Raw genomic sequence first — 8,268 nt, 5'->3', positions numbered from 1 at the left:
TATATATATATATATATATATATATATATATATATATATATATCTAATTACCTAAAAACTATATGATAGGCACTGAAATCTTTGATAATAGAAGCTTCCCTGTTATATTGTTTTGCTATGTATCGTTCGACAGTGTATGCTGTTTTCAGTTTACTGATTAGAGTAGGTATGCTTTTTTACATATATTAAAAGTCAAAGAAAAAGTAGTTTGGATCCAAATTTAAAAAGCAAGAATAAAATGTTGGACTTGATCACATTCCCATAGTACATGCTGAATAGTTTCTTTTCCATGAAGCAAAAATTACACATATCAGACTGAACCAAATCAATCTTTTTCAAAATGGTGTTTGTACCTCAAATGTGATGATTAATTCTAAATTACAGCCATTGTAGTTTTGAACTTGTATTAGTGTCAAAAGGTAGTTTGTATATTTTCTTCCAATCCTCACTTGGTATATTTCCAAATACATTATCCCACTTTATTTGACCTGTAGGCACTACACTATTTTTGTTCAGCACATTGTACATATCCTTTGTACCTTTTTTATGGTTGATAATTATATTAATATATAGTGTTATCAATGGTAGTGTAAGTTTTTTTTCAAAAGTTCAGCCTAATTTTCTTATTGCAAAAATGAAACCAGTATAATCAATAAAGTTAGTATTTAAATTAAAAATGTCATAAAACTGATTTTGTTGAAGAAAATGCCATCTTCCTTAATTAGATCATTTATGAAAAACACACCTTTATCAAACCATCGCTTATAATACACAGTAATATTGCCTATTTTAATTTAGTCATTATATATAGATATCTCAATTTTCCCCCTTAATGTATTCCATGCATGAAGAACATCAATCTAAAATTTGTTATGAAGTATATTATTGATAATGTAATCAATACATTTATTTCCTAAAGTTAACAGTTTATTCGTATTAATTATTTTAAAGAGTAGGGTCAGCCAAGTTGAATTCTTCGGACAAATATTTCTTTTCAATGTTGATTTTAGAGCCATTTCAAAAAGTTATTTTAATCATTTTCAAGCCACCTTCTCCATAATGTTTAACAATGACATCTCCTTTTATTTTACCTATTGGACTCCCCCGAAGGTATTCATAAAACAACTTTTGAATTTTTATCATAATGTTTTGGTTAGAAGAAGGTAATCCTATGAATAAATGTGTAAGTATTGGTAAAAGTAGAGATTTTATTACAGTAATCCTGCCTATCGGAGTTATATACCGTCTATCCCACTGTTTAATTAATTACTTTAATTTCGTATTTTTTTCTTTTAAATTGAATTGAACTATTTTAGTAAGGTCAACACCAAAGTGAATTTCTAACAGATTAAAATGTGTTGAACTAATTGTTCTGTACTATACTTTTTACAGCCTATCCATATTACTTGTGTTTTTGTGTAGTTTAATTTAAGTACCGATATTTCCCAGAAACAATTAACCTCTTTTATAGCATATCAAAGTGATATTGCAGTGCCATCTAGAATAAGAGAAGTGTCGTCAGCAAATTGTGATATCAGATATTTTGTAGTGTTAATTTTGATGCCTTTTATATGTTTATTTATTCTTAATTTTATTGCTAATATTTCTGCACAGAGAAGGGAAAATATATGGTGATAACGGGTCTCCATGTCGACAACCTCTTCCTAGTTTTATGGGTTTAGATAAGTTTCCACCTTGGTTTACTAAAGAAGAAATATTATTTGTAAAAGTTTTTATCCACTGCTTAATTGACTCACCAAAATTAAAAAAATCTAAAACTTGATTTATAATGACCATACTACAGAATCAAAAGCCTTTTCGAAGTCAATTAAAAGTAACATGCTTGGTATGTCTTGTTCCTCTGTATAATCCATTACATCATAAATAAATCTAGTAGTGTCAGCTATATATCTGCCCGGAATAAAACCTGTTTGATCACTATGCATAAGTTTATCTACCACTGATTTAAGTCTTTCTGCAATATATTCTGATGCTATTTTATTGACAACATTTAAAAGAGAAACTGTCTCCATTTTTTTAAACTGACGGGGCTTATCTCCTTTTGGTATACAAATAATGATTCCCTGTTTTTGAGTAAATAGAAAGTTCCCCAGTTTCATGAACCCACGGTTTATTTATCGAATAATAAAAGGAAAAAAAATTTTTCCAGAAAAAAATCAAAAACAATCTTCAGTAAAACCATCTGACCCGGGACTTTTATCATTTTTCATATTCTTTAATACATGTGTTGCTTCATTGAAATCAATCCTACGTTCTAATTTATTTTTTCTTCAAATGAAAGTATAGGGGCATCATTAAGTGAAATATCATCAATCCATGCGTAGTTGGAGAGTTTATCATTATTTTTGTAGAGTCTTTCGTAGTATTTTCGGAATTCTTCTAAAATCTCTGTTTCTATCCTTGGTATTTATTTATTTATGTAACATGTCTTTTTTTTTAAACTACAAAAATGTGTTGATGGTTTTCCCCTTCTTCTATCCATTTAACCTTTGATCTGAACATATTTCCCTTCAATTTTTTATCTCTAATATCCTCTAGTTCTTTTTTGTATTTGTAGATATTATCATTATTTGAAATTCCCTCCCTTTCTTCTAAGTTTTGAATTTTGTATTTTAAAAGGTTTTTTTATAAGATGCATAAGAAATGATTTTCCCCTTTATTTCCATAAGTAAAGTTTCTAAGAATAACTGGTCATCAATAATAAATTGTATTTCATTTTCATTTATATTATCTAAATTATTTACATCATAAATCGGAACTTCTGTTGTTATTCTGGTCTTATTCTATTTTCTAGCTAGGATGTGAAGTGAGTATCTTGTAGACAGTATTTATTATATTTTTTTCTCTAATGTACGCAAAGACATCCTTTTTTCTCAAAATCTCCAATGCCCTGGCAATTAACAGAAGTAATTGTTAGGTTTTCTGACATTAAAAGACTATTCTATTATACTATATATATATATTGGTCCTCTATTGTCATACATTTTAGGCTGCTACCAGGGTCACTTGTTGATTGTAGTAATACCAATACTTTGTCGGGAAAGAAATCTCTAGAAAAAAGACAGAGAAATACAGCACATGTCAAAGAGAAAGATGAAAATAGATAGAAAGAATTAAGAAGAGAGAGAAAGATGTATTTTCCATAATGAGAGAAAAATAAAAGAATATAAAAACAAAACAAAATATACCATTGTTCAGTGTTGTGTGGAACCTGGATCAATATTGAACATTGAAATCAAGTTAATCTACATTAATTGAAATGGTTTTTTTTCATTATATTGTATTAATCCATAACTAAACAAGGGGGATTAGTAATACAGCAAAGTGACAAATGCTACAGTATTTCTCTTTCATAAAGGTCTGACCCTATCAGAAAAAGAATCTTTATGTAATAAAGTTTAACTACAAAAATAAAAGTAAGGAGCAACAATTATACAAAAAATATTCTGAACACATAGTCATACATGTAAATAAACCGTACAAATATTCACTGAGTCGGGACTGGTACACTTAAGAACCATATACATTGTACAACCTACTATGAGTTAAAATGATACTATTTTCATTACTGAGCATATACATAAAAACCAGTTACATGTATAAAGTTTCCCGTTTTGTCAATATAAATATAAATATATGAAAAACAAGATATGTCACTAAAGGTAGACATGTCTTATTTTAGTATTCATTTCTACAAGTCAACACATTCCTAGAGTAATCGAAATTAAGGGTAAAATTTTGTCTTAAAACTTGCCTAAGTGTACATGTTATAGATGAGCTGACATGATTTCAAATGTTAAGTAGTTCAATGTACAACATGCCTAATACTTATTGATTGATTTATCTATCAATCTATTTATTTATATGTTATTATATAATTTATTGCTTTTTACCGAAAGTCGATCTAAACCTCTAAAACATATAAAAATGACATTTTATCACTACTTGTTTCTATGCTATGACTATTTTCAAGGCTTTTTCCATATAAATAAATGAATTTCTGGCCTGTATAGCATATACAAGTGTTTTTGTTATATAATGTTGTTTGAAACGTTTAACATGTAAGACCACAGTTACCTTAAAAGGAAGTCAAGTGTTCCGCAACCGTTTAAGGTCTCTGCTGGTTAAATATTAAGAGTTTTTGGCACAGGTGGTACATACAAATAGTCGATACAATGTAGGACTACTGACGTACGATACCACAGCATGGCATTACAGACAATTCGAGGCAGGCGATTAAAAATATTTCATACACAATAATACAAAGTAACTTGAAACTAAATAAAAAGACCACACCAGGATCCGAGAAGAGACAGTAAACCAGTGTTAAAAAATAACTGAGACTGTGATAGGTGTTGCGGAAAGTTACCGCATTTTACATGATATTATGTAATACCTGTCATAATGTCTGTCACCTTGGTGAAGGACACAAGCTCTCTAAACTCAAGCGAATATGTTTTAAATTATTAAAGCACTGGAATGCTTTAGCTGCAATTCAGATGCAAACAAACTCCAATACCCCCTTTATGATAAAGTGAACCTTATTTTTTATCATACCATATGAATTTTCTTCACATAGATTCAGTGAGGAGACAAATTGGTAGACATTTACGGTGACCCGTTAGAGCTATAATATGAAAATGAATTATTAATGACTGCCACTAATTCATCTGGAAACGAGGCCGCCAATTGCTTATCACACGGAAGTTTATAAATCTATAATTTATTCGTTTGCTTTTGAAATACACAACAAAAGTCTTAAAAATCTTCACAGATTCAATATAATTCTATAGAATAAAATTTTCTTGACAAACGTGTTAACACCTGCTTGCTCATTCAAGTGTGTACTCGTCAGATTATATTTTCCTCAAGGCGCGTTCGAACTCAGGTACTTGATATTTCACAACTTTGTATTCTGGCTTTCTCTTAAAACCTGTTCAGATTTATTTATGGTGTTGGCATCATCCCTTTGTAAGTATTTAAATCAGAGTACAAAATTAACACTAACATGTAATCCCTGAACATGGCTTTTATTACAAAATTATCCAATTTTGGTCGCATCTATACAAATGCAGATAGTTTGTAGGTCTAAGCCAGGGAAACATGGGGCCCCCAAAAGGGGAAAATAAATGTCCGACTCTTCGGTTAAATATTTTGGTAACCGGTTCGTGGTCTTTCGCCCGAGTAACCGGTTAACCGGCTTACCGTTGACAGTCCTACATAATACATTTACATACCAAATCTATAGCATAGGTTAATATCTAAATGTCGACCAATCAGGACCGGACTTAACACGGACATTTTGTCATATAAAAACATATCAACGCATATCGCAGTGGTGTTCGTAGTGAAACTGCACACTTTTACATAGGGATATTGGACAATGCATACATTTCGACTAATCAGAAGCCACTCTGCAGCAGCCATTTTACGGAAGATGCTGGCCTTTTTCCCCCATCTTCAAGAACACGATTAAAATATTCAATTAAACAACTTTTATTGTGGTCCATAAATCAGAACAGTAATTGTTATAGCCTGAAATGAATCAGCAAATGATAGGCCATGCTTTATATCTGTTCGGAAACTTAACATCGAATATCATTAGTGACTTCATGTATTATATGTAACTGCAGTACACTTCTATTACTACGATACTTGTATCCTCTGTACAATCACGCATGATTATACACTAAATCTGTATATGTTACATATATTTGTATACCATTGTAAGTCAAGGGTGTTGAGATAAAAGAAAACACCTGGATAATAAAGCAACCATGGGAAATTATTCGTATTACAAGCAATCCCGTCAATGGTACAGAAGAAGAAGTACTTTAAAGAATTAAACATCAAATTCCCCTATTTAGCCCCGCATCCCAAAGGGGCCACACCCATCATTTATACAAAATTAAGACCCCTTTGCCCAAAGATACATCAAGCAAAATTTGGATAAAATCCCTCAAATGGTACATAAGAAGAAGGATTTTAAAGATTTAAACCTCAATTTCCCGTTTGAGCCCCGCCCCTCTGCACCCAAAGGGGCCACACCCACCGTTCATACAAGATCAAGTTATTTTTGCCCAAGGATGCTCAAGACCAAATTAGGATAAAAAAAAACCCGCATCTTTACGGTAGAAGCAGGCTTTTAAAAGTTTCACCTCTATTTCCCCTATTTGGGCCCGCCCCTCTCCATCCAGGGGGTCCAAACCCACCATTTTAGCAAGTTTGAGTCCCCTTGGCCAAATGATGCTCCAGACAAAATTCGGATGAAATCCCTAAATCTTGGTAGAAGAAGGATTACCTCATTTTCTCCTTTGGGGCCAAACCCATCTGCACCCAGGGGGCCACACCCAACGTTTGTACAAAATTGAGTCCCCTTGGCCCAGATCCCTGCAGGTAGAGCGTAAGAACTGTACCTACTGTCTCTTATTTTTCTCTTCTTTCTAAACAACTTTCTTCTTCCTAATGTCTCCCTTGACAAAGCCACACTTTTTACCTTTAGTTGGGCGTTTGGCCCTGTGAGGAAGGCTTTTAGTTCTGTCCCCTGGCCGAGACATACCAGAGACTGTAAAAAGGGTAGTTTATACTCCTGCTTAACGCTCAGCAATTTAGGAGTGGGACGACTGGATCGCCCGTTGTCAGTATAATGTGACCGGGTGGGGTGTCCTGCTGGGTGTCTCCGGCAGTATGTTTCAGTGAGGTAGCACTATAAAGTCGGCATCAGTTCCGCGCTATCACAAGGAGACAAACACGAATATATCGCAGTCTCCCAAAACACACACGCATACACTACACGCATCCATCTTGCACACAGGGGAGGCCGTTTTTAAATTACCATAGCTGTTGATAGGACGTTAAACAATACTGAACCAAACCAGCCCTTCGCCCAAGGATGCTCCAGACCAAATTCGGATGAAATCCCTTAATCCTTATGGTAGAAGAAGGATAACAAAAGATGAACCTCTATTTCCCCTATTTGGCCCCGCCCATCTGCCCCCAGGGAGAGAGAGAGAGAGAGATGGGGGGGGGGGGGGGGCCCCCCCCCCGTTTTTAAAAAATTGAGTGCCTTTGGCCAGGTTCCTGCAGGTAGAACGTAATAATTGTACCTACTGCCCCCATTGCATGATCGTAAGAGGCGAATAAATTTTGGATCTTATTTTTCTCTTCTTTCTAAACAACTTTCTTCTTCCTAATGTCTCCCTTGACAATGCCTCACTTTTGGCCTTTAGTTGAGCGTTTGCCCCTGTGAGGAAGGCTTTGGGTTCCGTCCCCTGGCCGAGTCTGTAAAACTGGAAGTTTCTACTCCTGTTTAACGCTCAGCAATTTAGGAGTAGGACGACTGGTTCGCCCGTTGTCCGTATAATGTGACCGGTTGGGGTGTCCTGCTTGGTGTCTTCGGCAGTATGTTTCAGTGAGGTAACACTATGAAGTCGGCATCAGTTCCGCGATATCACAAGGAGACAAACACGAATATATCGCAGCCTCCCAAAACACATACGCATACACTACACACATGCATCTTGCACACATGGGAGGCCGTCTTTAAATGAATGCAATAACTGGCTTACTGCATGCTTCCCAACTCGAACAAAACAGAAAAATTGAGGAAAAAATGTTTACCTGGACAATCTTTTTACCTACCCTACACTGCAGATAATTTTCATGTACCCGTGTGAGTGAGTACTAATCAGAACCAGGTAAGTTTGTCTGAGTGTATACTTCATAATGGATACAAGTGTTTCTGGATTACTATCCAGTTCCAGTGTCAGGGAAGGTAAGGAGTGTCTGTTCAACAATTAGAACAAAATACGGGAAACAATGTTGAGTTTCTGACTACATTTTCAGTTTAATTTTCAAGATGTGGCAAAGGTACAGGATATTGAAACCATTTTCATACACACAATGTAAGGGTTTATCAATCCCTAAGGAATTCCATTTCTTTCAATGAATGGTATATTTGAATGTGCAATTTTGTATAAAGTAACAGCTCCTAAAGGTTATAAACTTTTCCAGGGAATGCTTATCCTCTCATGTGATAAGGAAATCAATAACGGTGCAAACTCAGTAATTTTGTTTGTTTGTTTTTCAATCATAAAATTACCTTTTTTATTTTATTTTTTTATTTTTTTCTTATTTTAAATGTGTCAATTAAGTTTATTCTTTCCACTGTATTGACTTCATCGTAACTTACTTATTAACTACCTCCCCTTTCTTACAGCATTTGTGACCACAGTCCACTGGCCCCCC

The 8,268-nt window shown here is 34.1% G+C and overlaps 1 protein-coding gene across 6 annotated transcripts in view; it reads right to left on the bottom strand.

The window, feature by feature from the left end:
- The window catches only part of LOC110463698, a 40,669-nt gene that overhangs the window by 30,322 nt on the left and 2,079 nt on the right, over positions 1-8,268 (bottom strand). For 2 of the 6 annotated variants that reach the window (XM_021518498.1, XM_021518503.1), the window contains exon 1: positions 4,099-4,227. The exons of the other annotated variants lie outside the window; for them this stretch is intronic. The gene's annotated coding sequence lies outside the window, so the exon portion shown is untranslated. Of the gene's footprint in view, positions 1-4,098; positions 4,228-8,268 lie in introns of those variants that run through there. 6 annotated transcript variants of the gene reach the window in all.

Source organism: Mizuhopecten yessoensis, unplaced genomic scaffold, assembly GCF_002113885.1.
Source record: "Mizuhopecten yessoensis strain PY_sf001 unplaced genomic scaffold, ASM211388v2 scaffold10921, whole genome shotgun sequence".
Classification (NCBI taxonomy): Eukaryota; Metazoa; Mollusca; class Bivalvia; order Pectinida; family Pectinidae; genus Mizuhopecten; species Mizuhopecten yessoensis.
The sequence above is the reverse complement of the archived record's forward strand: the minus strand, read 5'-3'. Positions and strand labels throughout refer to the sequence as shown.